The 16,994-nt window shown below is 42.4% G+C and overlaps 1 long non-coding RNA gene across 1 annotated transcript; it reads right to left on the bottom strand.

Moving 5' to 3' along the window:
• Positions 1 to 834: 834 nt before the first annotated feature.
• On the bottom strand, positions 835 to 16,507 carry LOC119707270. The gene is made up of 3 exons (XR_005258724.1): positions 16,372 to 16,507; positions 16,101 to 16,233; positions 835 to 1,014 (listed from the first exon to the last, which is right to left on the bottom strand). It is a non-coding gene; the product is annotated as an uncharacterized LOC119707270 (long non-coding RNA).
• Positions 16,508 to 16,994: the final 487 nt, after the last annotated feature.

The following is a 16,994-nucleotide window of genomic DNA, read 5'->3' as shown; positions in this document are numbered from 1 at the left end:
ACAAGAGCCTTTGTGCAAGGACCAGGCTCTGAGAAGCACAGCCAGCCTTTGATATTTTCCTTTTTGAATATGGTGCTGCCTGCCACTGGAGGATGTGGAGGAAGCCTAATATCAAAATTTGCATCTGGGTTTGGAGCTGTGAAGAGCTGTGGGATGTGCAGAGCTTGATTTCACTTTCTGTAATGATGGGAATAATTTCTTTTCTTGTATGGGTTTTTTTTTGTTTGTTTGTTTGTTTGTTTGTTTATTTGTTGGGGGTTTTTAACCAGCACAAAATATCTTTTTCAGGCTAAGTTTCTAATTCAGTCAGACCTAAAAAGGTTTGGCAAGTCCCATTTCTTGAGGCCTTCAACCCAAAGGGCTGCCACATGATTCTGGTCAGTCAGTGCTGCTTCTGAACCACAGAGATTTTTCCCTGACTCAGTGCACAAGAAAATACTGGGCCTCTTCACAAAGGTTCTCCTCCATTACCCTTGTCCTGGCCCTCAACTGGGGATTAGTAAAGAGGCTGTGCTGATTGATATCACATCTGGCAAGCTGCTTGCAGAACCAGATTTGTGTTCTGTGAATGGAGAAATAACTCAGCGTTACTTTTCCTTATCAGAATGGCAGCATGTCCTCTTGGCAATGAGAGATCAAATGCATCTACAAGTGGCAGCTATCTTATCCCTGAGTCTGTACAGCCAGTCAAAATCAGAGCCCAGGATGATCAGGATGAAAAAAGCCTTCTCTTCAGTTCAGTCATTTTTTCAGTCCATGTTTGCTCAGCCCTCAGAGGAATGAACAGAATATAAAACAACTTCCAAAGGAACAGTCCTTGCATCAGCTAAAATATTACAACAGGAAACTTTGCTAGGTATTTTGCCAGCTGGTGACCCTGCTCTGGGACCGTGGCAGCTCTTGCTCTCTGCTGTCTGAGCAGGCACACTGTGTTTATCCTCACGGGCTCCTGCTGCTCGTGGAACTGCAATTCTGCACCAGCTTCCCGTGGCTTGGCATGAGAAATGTCTTCTCCTAGGATCAGACAAGGCAAAATTAATGAATAGATAAGGGTCCTCACAGTGGAGACTGATTTGCTTTCTCATCCAAAAAGCATTGCAGATTAAAAACTGGAACTAAACAACTCACAGAAAGCTGGAACTGCTGGAGAAGTGGGAGCTTTCATCCTTTGCAGATTAGGGAGACCCTCACCTGCAATCAGGATTGCAAAATTCCCCAGTCCAGCCTGGCCTCTAATCATTCCCCTTGCTTCATTCAAAGGAGCACAAAGGGAAATTTCCTTCCCTGATCAGGAGCGTGGAGAAGGCAATCACTGCCATTTGCATTCGATCAGATGTTTGCTCCCAGTGATAGAAGAGCATGAAGACTACTTGAAAAGCACCAAGGAAGTGCTATGCCATTTCACTAATTAAACCCACCGTTCTGCTCTCAAATTGATGAATAACGACACAACTTGACTCATAATCCCTTTGTCTTCTATTATTTACTCTTTTTTAACAGTGATTTAGGGGAAGGTAGTGCTTTCATTATTCTTGTTAATTACCTCTGTTCTCTACTTCAGCTTGTAGAATGTAATTGCCTGAAACATAAATCAAGTCTTGCCACCTAAGTTCACACATCATTAATATTATTCCGGCCATTCCTATAAAATCTTTATAAAAGATGATTTTATATGTGCCACTCAGTGCCATGCTGTGTAGAAGATGCACTAAGGATTTTCTGAGGACTAAACTGGTCTGTGTATTAAACTTCCCTGTTTGTGTTATGTGTTTATGTTTCCCTAAGGACAAAAAAACCCAAATAGCATTAATTGGTCAGTGACTGTAGATCCAATTAACAGCCCTCCACAATCCCAAGCCCTGCTAAGTGGCTGCTGACACTTCTGCACAGGGAAGCAGAGGCAGCTCCATGAGCAATGAGCTCTCCTTCACTCCCCACCCCTGGAAACAATAATTTCATTGCATTCAACAACAATTACTAGGCAAGAGGGTAGCAGACAAATGCAGCAGCTACTCACTTGAGTGATTATCAAGTTTCTTTCTGTAGGTAATCCCCAAACAAATTATTTTCATCCTCTCTGCCCTTGATACCTCGAGTCAGACAAACTGTGAATCACAGAAAGCAGGCACCTTCCAGAGGCCCTTTTCTTCCCCCCATTGTAATTTTTTAGTATTGCTTATGATTATATGTAAGGAAAAATCTATTAGAAGGAGAGGAAAGGCATCACCCCCAGTTTGTTGTTGGCAGGATATTAGCTCAGTGTTTGTCAGGTTTCTGGTAGTGAACAGGTTTATACACAGCACTTCATCTCTCCAACAGAACACTTGGCTGTATGAACAGCACTAATATCCCAGCTGAGCCTACTGAGAAACACCTTTATTATCTCTCTCAATGACAAAACCAACCAAAAACCCCAATTAATTTCTTGCAGATTCACTACTGCATTATTACCTAAGTGTGCATTTGGAGGTACTGGATCAGGTAATGGGAGCCCTTCAGCCAATAACTATTATCAAGTGTATTTCCATTAACTTCCATTCCCCACAATCATAGAAAGGACAGCCTATAATACACTGCAATTGCATTTACAATTGTTAATTACTGTAAATTCAGTGTTTGAGATAAGAGCGCTTGCTCTCTCCAGGTTTTCTACCTGATGGATGGTGGCTGTTCCAGCTTTCAGTTGGGTTTGCAGTGCTGAGGTGCTGCCTGGGGGGTTTCTCCTGCCTTACACCAGTGTCCAAGATCCAAATCACACCTTCCCAGCACGACAGCCCTGTCAGGGCCAGGACTATGAGAACTCAAACAGCAATGCAGATCTGAGAGGCATGGGCCAAAGGGAAGCAAGAGAGTGAAGTCTGAAAAATGAAGTCAAGAATTTTTCTCTGTCTTTTCCTATTCTTTCGTTGCCTGCAAGGAAAAAAATTTCCCGCCTGAGTCCACCTGGGGTGCTGGCATCCTCAAGAATGCATTTTATCAGGGGAAAGCTTTGTAACTTGGTTGCTTTGGGGGTAAGGCGGGGGGTGTGGAGAGGGGGGAGCATGGAACAGGATAAGAAATATCAGCCTTTAAATCAATTTTGTAAATCTATGCCAGACAGGGGCAGGGAGCATGAAAGAGGTAACTCAAAGGCCATACTCACCAATTACAATTACAGTTCCTAGAATAAGAAAGCACCTTAATTTTATTTTTTTTTTCCCCAAGGAAACATTTATGTCTTAAAATCAAGTCTATCTGATATAAGCCACAGAGGCAAACCAAGTCCTGGGACTTCTCAATGCAGATGTACTGCAGTGGTGCATGTGAACCTTCTGGGGATTTCACCTCAAAAGGAGTGGATGAATTTCACTCCAGTCCTAATTTAAACAGCTAGAAGTGGCTCCCTAGCCTGAAAGAGTAACCCAATAGGGTCAACTATGAGGCATCCAATCCCATTTTAGGCTGGTTTTGTAGGAAAAGTTGACTGGCTTTCCTGGCAACCTGTTTTTCTACATTTAGACATCTGAGGCGTCTGCTGAAAGCTAAAATTGTGCCCTGGTGGTTGAAGCCCCTCATTTGGGAAGTGCACCCCTCTGTCTCCTGCCTCCTGACCTCCCCACCAGCCCTGCTTTGGAATACAAGTGTCCACTGTGGATGGTCAGCAAGGAAGGTTGCTCCACCAGGGGCTCCTTTCAGTCAGACACTGAATATATTTTCATGCCAAGCAGGTCCCTCTGCAAGTGATTTAATTAAAACTTCTGAATTAATAAGCTTATCCTTCATTAGTAGTCAGAGTAATAAAAGCAGCATGGAACTTCTCTCTAATGAAACAAAACATACCTAAAAAGCAAAAAAGAAAGTGAAGAAGCAGCTGTAACTCTGAGCTGCTGTGGTGCATCAGTGTAATGACTATCAGGCAACTGCTGGGTGTGTTTTAGGGAGGGAAGAAAGACTGAACAAAGGGGAGCGTGTCAGAAAAAAATGGAATCAGCTTTGGAGGTTAAAACCACAGGGATGACAGGAGAACACTGAGATCTGGTGTTCTCAGTGTTCTGATAAACCAAAGCACCTCAGGTGTGCAGAGGTGATGGGGGTAGGGCACCTGATCACTTCCCAGGAGTGCAGTGGAGCAGATTGACTAAAATCTCTTCTCCCTTTGTGAGGAAAAGTCACAAACACATGGAGATCCCAGACATGGCAGAGGCTGAGGCCAGATCACAAGGTTGTGCATCAGGCTCATCTTTAATTCTGGGTGCATCACACACCACTTAATGCCTTTTGTCTTTTCTTAAAGTTTTCTGTTGTTTCATAGTTCTGCCCAAGTTTTGCAATCTTCTGTTACAAACCCGATGTGATTGTATCTCCTGCACAGCTGGGGGTTCCTGAAGCCAGTTTTCTAAGGAAAATGTGTTTTCTATCCATTGCTTCCATGAGCTTCCCTACTGGGAACAGTTTATGCTTAGCTACACTAAGGACATAATAAATGCAAAAGAAAAGGAGGCAAGATGAGGATTTAAAGATTTGTATCAATTTTTATCACTGGAATGAACAAAATCCTATTTTTTTCTGTTTAATGCATTTTGAAGTTCATTTTTTTTGACAGAAACCTCCACATGCACCTAAGGGATATTTTTTGTTTTTATTTAAAGTACCTCAATGGGTGAACTGGTCAGACTCTAATTGTGTCTGAAAGGCTGCAGCTGACACACACTGGAGACTTAATTATGTAGTGTGTGGCTCCATCTGTCAGCTGCAATATCTTTTGTTACCAAGAATCAGGCTGCCATAGAGGATGACGTGACAGATTCAATTTACTTTCACAGGGATAAGAGTTATGTGGGCATTTGAATGATGCTGGAAACGAGAACTACATTTGCACTCCTTGTGTAGAGATTGAAATGCTATTTACAGCAGTGTTTGTCCAAAATATGAAGCCAAGATTGAATGGGTGGCGAATGTGATGCTGAAAACCAGGAAACAATTAATTAAAATATCATTAAATGGAGGATGGACTTCAACAAAACTGCACCCATGCACATGCAGAAGATTTCTGAAGAGTGCTTTTGTGTTAAATTACTGTAAACAGCAAGTGTACTAACATTCAAGCACTTCTACAGGAAATTTGAGAGCAAAATGCAAAGATCATGAAATTCCATTTGGGAGGGAGAGGAGATAAAGTTTTCCTTTAGAATGGAGATTTTTGACCTTTTTCAACCCATTTACTATAAATATTTTTCTAGACTGATGCAGATTACTGTAAAACTCTTTAGACATGATGGCTGTAAGGTTGTCTTTCTGCCTTTGTAGACAGCTCACAGATCATATAGTGAGGTACACATAGTTTTTTTCATAATTTTTGTTAACACACACCCCTCCCATTTCAGTTTGTGAAACCCAAACAGACAACATGGGAAGCAAAGCAACCAATGATGGCATATTTACAAAGAGAAAATACAGAAGAGTGAAATTGTATACTATGAGGGATTTTGTTATTTGCTCTAAAATGAAGCCTCGTTAATTAGGAAATGCTTTTCACAACTGATTTAATTTGAAATTGGAGAGGACCCTTTTAATTTGCTTACAGGCTGCCATATTTTTCAACTGATGAACAACAAAGTTATTTTTAGCAAGCTATACATTCATCACAGAGAGATGCATCTGTAAGTCTAACCTGCCATTAAGTCAGTAGGCAATAAACAGTTTTGAAAAACTCCCTGTATTTATCAGCTTTTGAATTCAACGGTTGCCCAATTACCCCTAAAATTGTTATAATCTTAGTTTTAGGTGAAAAGCTTTTATTGAAAATCTACTAGTTATCTTCCATAAATGTTAGTCATAAACAACAGCACTAAATCATAAAAATATAACAGCTTGTGATTAATCTGGAAAGAGACTTGTGTTCAGTTCTAAATGTTCTCTCATCCCAGCACCAGACCAGGAGCGATAAATTGAATTAACTTAGTGTGAGGTTTGCTGTGAGCTTGCTTGCAAACCTCCCTGGAATTTCTATTTTAGCATCCTGGCAGAATGGTGTGAAAATTCAAACTCCAAACCAGATTTTCTGCAATTGGGTGAGGATCTTACAGAATCCTCTATGTGCACTCTCCTGAACATGCCTCTAACACTCATTTTGGACCCTGTATCTATACAGGTTTTACCTCCTAAAGGCCAAAGTAACCTGAGGCCAAGCAAACCATGGTTTCTCCATAACTGCATCCTCTGTCAAGCCCACCCTTTCTGACCAAACTGAACCCTTATCCTACTCTGTGTTTAGGTTTTCAGTGTGAGCAACAGCCATGAAACAAACAGGAGACAGGAGCACCAGGGACAAGGACAATGTTCTGGGCTGGTGACAGCTGCAGCTCAGAGCCAGGGTGAGCAAAATCATGACTTTATGGACTCCACCAAGCATGTGTGGATGCATTTCCCACACTGATTTGTACTTTGCAGCTACTGAAGCACACCCCTTCCTCTGCAACAATTCATTCACATCCACTCCCTGTTTGACAAGCTGTAACTGGGCTGAAGCTGAGCAAGAGCTAATCCTTAGAGTTAATGAGATTTCACTAAACATTGCTTGGAATATTGCTCCTGCTTGCAGCCTAACTTGAGAGCTGCTGAAGGAATGGAGGAAATCTAACCCATAAAACCAGGGCACCAGTGCTGCTGGCTAAGGAAGGAATGGCTGGAGGGAGGATGCTGCTGGAGCAGCTGCAGAGATCTGCTCTCCAGGGCTCTGGCAGGGAGGTGCCCAAGGGCTCAGGGGGCTGCCCCCAGCTCCCTCCTGGCATCCTCTGAGCTGTGCTGGGATGAGCCATTCCCTGCCAGCTGACAGAGCCAGCCTGTGAGCTGACACCTGCCAGCTGGCTGCAGCCTGAGAGGAAGGTGTTTTTATTTCCTCCCCATATTTACCTTCTCAAAGGCCTCCCCTTTGCCCCCTTGCCAGCAGAACCCCCCTGAGGAACCCCGGGGCTGGTGGGGACAGAGCAGTGGGGGATGCTGGAACAGGAAAAGTGGTACCTGCCCTGCAGACAGGTTTGTTTAGCAGCCACACCTTGATGCCTTCCGCATGCAGATAATGTTCCTGGCTTCCCAAATGTGCAAATCAAGCAGAAAAAACCTCCAGACCTTTCAATTAAATCCCATCTAACTGACACCACAGGAGGCTTTTGACCAGAGCAGAGAGCTGAGATATGCTTCCCTTCAGTAAAATGGGTAAATAGTTTCTGCTGCACACCAGAAAAATGTAGAAGACATGCAAACTTTAAGCAGCCATTTGGCATTAAATACTTGTAAAAGCCTTTTTTCCTTAGATTAATATCTCACATTTATCTGCACTATACATTTTGGAGACATGGTGAAAATTGCTTATTTCTAATAAAATGTAGCAACAGTACCCTGAGGAAAAATTACTGTGTTATGAGATATTTTTCCCCTCTACCACAGCCAATTTAGTTTTCATTTAAAATTCAATAACTGCATCATACTCAGAATCTTCCATGACTGTCATAATGACTTTGAACAAAAAGTGTGCTGTAAACAAGGAAGATTAGAAAGACATTATTGAGGTAATTTCTCCCCAAGTTTCTCTCACACAGTCAGGGATGCAGAAAAAGGATGCAACAGTTAGTGTGGATATGATTTAGAAATAAGTAGGAGAAAGCAAGCACTTTGTTCTGCAGATACTTTGGCAATAAAAGCATTACTGCCCCCATTTTATTTGAGATATATTTTACTGCAAGGTGGAAGGAAACGCTTCCTTGTTTTCTCACTGAAGTGTTGATGCAAGTGAAGAAGACAAACAGTATAATGTTGTTAGGAAAATGCTGCCTACTTGCTGTAACCTCTTCTTTCCTTGTTTCTCCATGAGGGGCTCTGACAGCAGCGCTGGGATGGATCTGCTGGGCAGGAGCTGCTGCTCCAGCCCCTCCATCCTGCACCCTGCTGCTCTCTCAGTAGCAGCATTTCAGGAGAAAAGACAGAAGGAAAAGAATCTTCCCCTTTTCTCTTTGCCTGGTGAGTGGCTTGTACAGTCCCCTTACATTTTAAGAACCTGCTCTTCCCTGCTCTCTCCAGGGATACACAACAAAGACACCTGAGAGCTGCCTTCTCCCTAGAGAAGGACTGAGTGCTCTTATTTAACAGAACCACTCAAAGGCAATTAAAAAAGATTCTGGTCAGATTCTTTGCCTCTGGATTAATCTAATCAATGGATTTTAAAATGCTGATAGCAAATTTCTGGGGCTTGCCAGGTAATTAAACCAGAGGAGGTCTCTGTAGGCCAAATCCTGATCACATTTATACCAGACAGTCTTGCTGGTGTTCTGTAGACACAGGATCATGTTAACAACATTGACTTTCTCCCCTTTGCATTTATCAACATTTATATCTCACCTGCAAGCAGAGGTAGCTTTTTATATAGCTATGGCATAGATGTCTTCAAAAAGTACAGGAATCTTTGGACAAATGGACTATGAAGAGCAAACAAAAGTTTCAAAAAGTAAAGCAAACTCCTGTTAGTGAGCGAGAAAGTCCTGGTGTGTTCTCTGACACACACAGAGTAAGAACCAGTCTCATTGCACAGGACTGCCCTTAAAAGATAATCTACCACATGGATTTTCCACTTCTCTGTGGTGGGGTGGTCTCTATCAGTCACAAAGATTTGGGTGCTCTGGTTCACTCTCTGCCCAGTGCTGGATCTGGGATTTGCTACAAACACTTGTCCCTAGTCCTGTTTTGAGAAAGGTAAGAAACAAAAGGATGGATTCTGCTTCATCCTCCTGCCATGCTTTTGTGCCAGAGCAAAACAATTGTGTGGGTACTTTCCTGCAGCCTGGCCACACCACACTGATTCAACAGTTGGGATTATGAGATGAAAGGATGCTGTTCAGACTGATTAATCAAACCCCCTTATGCTTGCCAAAGCCTAATTATTCTTTGATCTACATTAATGACTTCAGAAAGCATAGCACACCTGGTGGGAGTTCTCAATGGGGAGCATTTTAGACTAAAAGGAAAACTCCTCCCTGTGTCACAAAAACCTAATTTGCTTATATCAGTAGAATCAATTGTTTTATACAGAACTGTGTCTCCCACAGGTGCTGTTGGTTGTGTGGAGAGATAACGTAGGCAGGTTTTACTTTTATTTGATCAAAATGGTATTGTTTGACAAATAGCAAACTCCATCTCAGGGTGCCTTGAAAAACCACATTGTTATCACAAACTGTGGCTATCTGCAGCTTTTTATTGAACAGCCTGGCTGTAACTCACATGAGCACAGAGGTCTTATCTCATGGTTTCTGCATTCTCTGGGAGATGAGTGAGTGGCTCATACCCCAATTTAAAACTCAGCAAGAGATTAATTTACAATCCAGATCCAGCAGCATTCACATGGATAAGGATGACACAGCACCACAAAAGGAAAAAAAATATTTCTGAATAAAGCAATTCACCCCAGCTCTACTTGGTTTAAAAAAATCCCAACATTGAGTCACTAAAATGTTGAAAGCTTAAGGTCTGTGCTTGTGCACTGGGAATTTACTGCATCAAAGGGTTCTTTATGATCATCAAACAGAAACACCTAAATATGATATAATTTTCTCTAGCAAATCTACCTAGAGCTGCATGAATTTCTAACAGAAATTTTAAGATTGGCATGAGTGACAGGCAAACAAAGAGGTGTAGCTGAGCACCATAGACAGTAATGGAACAAAGGCTTAAAGAACAGCATTTGCAACCAGAACAAATTGTGGTAAACTGATGATGCCACAGCTCCTCCGTGCTGTTGAGGATAACCTTGGGAAGAAGGTATCATTTGCTCCACAAGGAATATATGCCCAAATCCCATAGCCAGGAGTACAATTTCCTGAGCATTTGTGGATGAGACCACCTTGACAACCCTCTGCATTTTGAGAAGCTGAGACTCCTTACAGAAAAATTTAACAAAGGAAACGAAGAACAAAGATTTCATAACAGAAAGAAATGCATCAAAACAGGTGCTGTCTATGCAGAACTCAGAGGAAGCAAAGAAACCAAAAATCTGGTGTTTCCCTGGGTACATGAATATTTGAGAAGCCTGGAATAAATCAGTGCTGGAGTTTTGCAACAAAATGACAGGCACGAGTTGTGTTTGCCAGATAATCTTGGAATGTATCAGTTTCACAGCATCACAGGGAGGAGAGGAGCAGATCTGCATGGCACCAACAGTCTGCCAAACCAGAACATATCCCCCAAGGCTCCTGCACCTTATTTTAGGCCCTTTGAATTTTAATGCCCTGGGCACAACCTGTCCAAGGTACCTGTGGGCCACTCTGTGGCTGCAGGGCAGCACATGGCTGGGAGGAAACAGCATCTGGAAGAGATCTTTGTTATAAACCAACAATTTCCATCCAAGTCACGAGGTTTCTAAGGACCTGCACAAGCCAGGAACAGCCAGGAGCCTCACCCTTCCAGCCCAGTTCAGGGACCAGGGCTTCAGCTGATCTCCATCTACCAACAGGACTGTGCTGGTAAGAGCAGACATTCCTGCCCTGTTGTGTTTGCTTTGGACTATCATTTTCTTCTCATCAAGAAACAAACTCAATTATACTTTTCTCTGCTCCAGGCATAACTAATCAGCAGGCAACTCCCTCAGTAAGCCCAGCCATTTCAAACACCTCCTCACACACACAGATAGCTCAAATAAGGAGTGTTACTTCTATACCCCTCAAGGGGTGCAGGCACAGTCATTAATCTTTCTTTCATCTCATAGAATGCTAATAAAACAATCCCCTCCCTATCTCTGAATTGGGTAGGTCCTAATTAACATGCTAATTGGGCAGATCTTCCCTAATGACTCCCAAACCTCAGCAGTAATATGTTATTTAGATAGAAAAGAGTTATCTATAAGATAGGTAGAATTAAAAAACTGGTGAGACAGAGCAGAGTTTGGATAGGCAAAATACTGAAATGGACATTTCTGCTGTGAAAATTAAAACTCTCCACCTGTCTATGCTACAGATCACAGATCCAGCACCTTGTAATGTTCAGAGCAAGAATTATTTTGGAGGTAATATACAGCTGTAATAAAGAATATTATTGGTGCAGAGAGAAGAACCATACGAGTAACAGTGACGTTTTAAAATATATTATGAAATCTGTTCATTTGAATATCTAAATAAATATGGCTTTTATTATCTGACACATAAAGGCACAAGTTGCTTTGCAAACCCAGCAATGCCAGCAGCTCTGGCACTTTGTATTCATGAGCAACTTCAAGGTGGATAGTTCAAGTTTTAATGGAATTAGTCCACTGGGGCTGGTATTGTGTTTATTCAGTTAGAGGCTCAATATAATCAAATTTCTCAAAGAGAGCATTTGCTCTCTTCAGAAAATAGGACTCAATAATAATTTAAATCCCCCGTTAAGCTAAAATGAAAATATTGGCAGATGCCATAAAAGTCATTGTTCTGAAGTTTTCTTTCAAGCACACCTCTCAGGTAAGAGCTGAGTTCTTCCAGTAAGAAATTAGGTTTGAATCTTAGAATGGAAAATCTTTGATGGGTATTGCTTGAAACATCCACTGCAGGAGTCCCTGCAAACCTGGCCTTGCCCTGCTGCAGCCACGCATGTGCAGCTCCAGTGAACCCCAAAATGCCCTGCAAAGCAGAGTTTCCAGGACAGCCTCACACCCCAGGCCAGGCAACTGAGACAAACCTGAAACTTGGGCCCTAAACTAGAAAAACTCAGAGGAAAAATGGATTTTTTTTTCTTATGCTTTTGTAGCACCAAAAATAAGAAATACTGGCATTGGGACACCATGGTATTATTTTGTACAACTTTCTGGACTTTAGCTCCATTTAAAAAGCCATGAAAAGTAGTCAAAACATTTCACTGAGATATTTTGTTTTCTCATGCAGAACAGTTTTTCATTAAAAGGTTTTTTTTACAAACTGCCAAAAGCTAAAATGAAATGTTTTTGTCTTGTGTTCTGCTATTCTTTCCAGTTTTGATTTTTATGATCCTTGCTCATAAAAACAAGATTTTTTTCCCTCTCCCCCCTCCACATTTTACAATGTCTAAAAGTGAAAAATAATATCTCCAACTATTCATATGTTTTTCCTGCATATGAGATGGGGACAGGCAATGTAATTGTCATTACCCATGGCTGGTACAGACCAAGAAAAAATGGGTATAGCTGAGCTTTTAAGAGTTCAGGTCCTGTTTTTCATCATTGCAAATCTCTCACTCCTGAAGGCCCATTTGATAGAGAATTTGCTGGTTTCATTTACTGGCAACTGCAGTACAAATAGTGGCTTTAGATGTATCATCAAGAGCCCTGTTAGGGGGTCAACACCCTGCTCCACTAAAGTCAACAAAGCATTGATTGAAGCAAAGCCCCTGAGCCCCTCTGGCACCACACTGCTGCTCTTGCCTCCACATGAGGCAGTTTATAACACACATTTAGATAAAATACAGAACAAGAGGCATCAGTCTGAACAGATAAGACAGCCTCAGTGGTATAAAATACAGCGTAAAAGAAATCTATGCCTTTTTTATGCATGCAGTACTGAAGTGCACGGGATCACAAAGACATATCACTTTTCATATCCATTGTTTTGAACAATATCAGGGTTTTTTTTTTTTTTCAGGAGCTGCTGACAGAAAACAACATTCCAATGGAATTATTGCAGCGTGTCTGGGGCTCACCCGTGTTTCTTGTTGGTGTGATGTGACACCAAGGGGCTGGACAGCCCTTGGGCCACCACTGCTGAGTGACAGACCAGGCTTTCATTCCACAGTAAGCCCTCATGGAGCATTCTCAGCCCTGATCAGTGCTCCAAGCACACAGAACTCTTCTACAGCACCATTAAAAAGCACCTGCTTTTGGTGTCTCCATTCATCAGCAGATAAGTGATGGCAATCCTGGATGGTATTTACAATAAAATAAGTTTTCTGCTGGGTGAATTTATAAAGCTGATTCATGCTCCACACAGGCAATCAGACATTGGGTCTGATTTTGCCATGTGACAAAGGACAGCTTTGCACCTGTATTTATTTATCTAAAAATACCTGTAAATGCATAGATACACTCTTTTTTCCTGCTATAAAACCTCCTCAGGATACAGCATTAGTATTTCTGTGTACCACACTATGGCAATGTGCTAGAAAAGCTGGGCTGGAAGGAAAGGCAGTCATGGAAAAAGGCTCTCAGGGGCTCAAAAATGATGTAGCCAAAGACCTTTAGGGTGAGGTATCTTGCAGGGTGTGTTTTTCTGTCAGAAACACATTTCCCTCAGCTGCATTCACATCTTCTGCCTACTCACATCATGGTTCACTGATATAATTTCTCCATCTCAGACCAAACCTGCTGCAGCTGTTAGACACAGAGCACTGACCCACTATGAATTTGCTCTGCTGATTCAAATTTTTTGAAGAGTTGACAGGTTCAGTTTTCACTGTCAGGATCATGTACCAGCTGTCTGAAGCACTTTAACATTTTCTGAGATCCCAAATCCTCTTCAGCTACCAGAAAATAAACAGAAGCTCCTTGTTTTACATTTTACCTAATTCACTAGAGAGGCAATTGCATGCTTGATCTGGTTCCAATCCATGTGGCTGGATGGTCCCACAAGAGCATGAATTTGGTATAAAGACTGGAGAATGACCCCCTCAGCCTGTGCTGGAACAGTTCCAGGATGTATTGCCCCAGGGCAAAGCCTCTGGTCTAAGCAGGGGAGTGCTCAGGGCGGCAGAAAAGCCTCTCTTTGAGATGTGGAGCTAAAATCATGGCGAGCAGATCTGACCTGCAGCCCAAAGCTGCTGCAGGCTTTGCCAAGGCTGGACCAGTTACACAAATACACTTCAGCTAATGTGAAGCTGTTGAAAGGCCCTTTTTGAAAACGTCCCCTTTTGCTCTTTGTTTTAGAATTGCTTTTCTCCCTTTTGTCTTTTTTTGGTGTTTTGCAGAAACCAGCTTTAAGAGAAAGAACTTTCAGCTGCCTGGAAAGAACAAAACAAAGAGGGGAATCTTTTGATTTATAACCTTTTCTAAACAACAAAAAAACCCCATGTAAAACATCCCCTGATGAGACTTGGGTCATGATGGCACCCCTGCTCAACTGAAGGTGAAATGGTTCTAAGTGAGCTCAAAGACAGCTCAAAAGAGAAAAGACTGTTGAGCCAGCTGAGGGTCTAACCTGGGTCTTTCTGAGATGACCTGTTTATTGAAGTTGCTGTGTGAAGTGTAACAGATCAGTGGGTCTTGAAAATTCACTAAAGGATGTGTGGGCTGAAAGCATCACAGCTTTGTAAATGGAAATTTTCTTTCTACAGAGTGAAATATGCAGATTTTGCTCATTGCTTCTACATAAGCGAGTGACCAAATGAAGAGAAAACTGATCAAGAAAAATGTATGCATAATAAAAATGTGTACATGCTTCATCTAAAATTCATTGCCTCCAAAGCCTCACCATATAATTACTTAATCTTGAGCAGCTGCATGCACAATAAAATTTGCTTGCACTAGGTCTGAACAGAATTAATTTTTCCTGAGGATTGTAACATAACCAATACTCTCCAACTGTTCAGCAAGTGGCAACTGAAAACACCACTGAAGTAACTTGAATTAAAAAGAACCTGCTCAAACCAGATTGATTCTGAGCTGACATTTGCTGGGTTTAATCATGTACTTCATTGTATAGCAGCAAGAGCCTGAAGAAAAAACAGAGCTACTGCACACAAAAGTTTATTAATGAATCAGATCTGATCCCTGCCTTGCTCTGCTCAACAAACATGAGAGGCTTTATGTCACAGCTGAAATATTTCATTCCTGCTCAGGAAATTTGGGGGCTAGGCAGGAGATTTTAGACATTGTGCCTATTGCCATGTCTTAGTTTCCTCAGGTTCCCAGAAACTCTGCAGGAAGGTCAAAGGGCTGGGGTCCCAGGAAGGGTCTGGGGGCATTGTGCCTCAGTGTGGAAGGAAAGGGAGAGCTTCAGTAATCTTGTTTGAGCAGAACTTGAAAGGAAAGATCCTCTCCACCCTGCCCTTTCAGTAAGATCACTCCTATGCTGACAGCAGGATTTGTTTCACCATGTCTCATCTTTAAAATATCTGTTCCCATCACATTCCCTTGAATAATGTTTATTACTGGGTCACCTGCCTTGAGATGGGAGCTGCAGGCAGTGAAGTGACCAGACTGATTGGTGTCCTGGAGCACTGCTGTCCTTCAGCTGTGTCCTCACCAGCCCTCCTGCACTGCTGCTGCCGTCAGGAATTCTGTGATTAGCAGGGAATTATTCTAACAGCCCTCTGCTTGCTGCCCATCCAAACCACACAGGAGGAGCCTGACTTGGTTGCACTGGAGTTAAGAGAATGTCTCCCACTGGCAGGAACAGACACCAGGTAAGTGTACAGAAAATTCAAAGTCCCAGTCTGGTGAAATTAAAAGTTTAAATCTGTGAATTTAAAAATTTACTCCAGCAAGAGGAGCTGCTTGACAGAGATTCAGCTCCCACAGTGAATAAGGGGCTGAGGGATGTCCTGAAATCACCAGCTCTTCCTCACAGAACCAGGCTGCCCATTGCCATGCTCAGCTATAAAATAAAAGAAATTCTACACTAATCACAGGACCAAAAACTGCCTTTCCCCTCCCCAGAACCCGACTGAGTTTGAAATGCTTGGTTTGACAGCTGACAACAGCCACAGCCAGACAAGGAGGGTAGTGGCCCGTGTAGTTTTGTAATTAAGCTAGGTTTGCAAAGTTTTTATTTTGGAGAAAAAAAACTCATCAGGATCTCTTATAATTGGAAATGAAACTAAATGAATGCCACTGCTTTTATTCTGGCAGCTGAATTCCAGTAATGCTTAGCAATTGCTGTGTTTGTAATGTAAATTTACTACTGTCGCTGCACTGAAATAGATTTCTTCTTTTTCCCTACTCATCAAAGTAAAAAATTTGCTCCAGCTGCTGCTGATGAAGAACTTGGAGAACATTACCCAGACTATTAGTATTCAGCACACACTGCCAGGTGCACAAATAACTCACTAGAATCCTTCTCAACCCAGTTAATTGAATCATGGCTTGATTAGGTTCAACAGACAATACAAAATATTTTCCAAGTTTGAAAAGTTTGACCTACCTTGGATGAGTAAAGAGTGAAAATGGACACGTCCACAATAAAAAATCAGCTTTTCCTGTCTCATCTGAATCCGTGTTCAATTTTCTGAGCTCTCTGGTTTTAATTTGCTTCCTTCTTCCTATTTCTGTTAGTGCTGGAAGACAAATGAGCTACCAGATATCACAAAAGGTCAAAAGACAGAGCAAGAGAAGTTTTAGCATAACTAGATTTTCACATCCATGGCATGATGCTCTGCACACAGATGGGATTTCTGCTCTGGTTGTGTTCTCACCCAGGAGTGCCACAGCTCCATTTGGCAGAGGAGGAAGGGATGCTGAGGAAGGTTTCAGCTCTGGTCCATCCAGCTGGGTGTCTTGCCTCCCCCAGGAGAGCACCAAGGACTCCTCCAGGCTGCAGTGCCTCAGCCTACAAAACAATGATGTGGTTTGGAATAAGCCCGGGTACCCCCAAAGACAGGGAGAGATGTTGGTTTTCCTGCTGAATTCATCTGGAAAGGAAGGAACTGCAAGGGAAATGAGGGAGAGTTACAGCTGAGAGGACCTTTGCTGCTGTGCTGAAATGCCAGACCTTTTCTTAATGGAAACCCCCTTTTTTTTGTGGGAACAGCGTGTTTTGTGCTCCTAATTGTCCAAAGGGTTTGTGTATTTCCCAGAAGAAGCCTGGAAATCAGCTGTGCCAGAAGAAGCCACTCTCCTGCTGTGTCTCCTGCTTTTCTTTTGCCTCAGCTGACAATTCCCAAAGTCCGGGTTTGCCATGCTGGGGTGTCCCAGAGCATCTCTCCCAGCCCAAATCTTGGATTATATTCCCATCTCCAGCACAGCCACAGCACTGAGCCACTGAAAGGAGGCCTGAGAACCCCTGGAATCTCAGCCAGATGTGGCTGTTTGAGAAGTG

Source organism: Motacilla alba, chromosome 15 (assembly GCF_015832195.1).
Source record: "Motacilla alba alba isolate MOTALB_02 chromosome 15, Motacilla_alba_V1.0_pri, whole genome shotgun sequence".
In the NCBI taxonomy this organism is placed as follows: Eukaryota; Metazoa; Chordata; class Aves; order Passeriformes; family Motacillidae; genus Motacilla; species Motacilla alba.
This window is presented reverse-complemented; position numbering and strand designations above follow the sequence as displayed.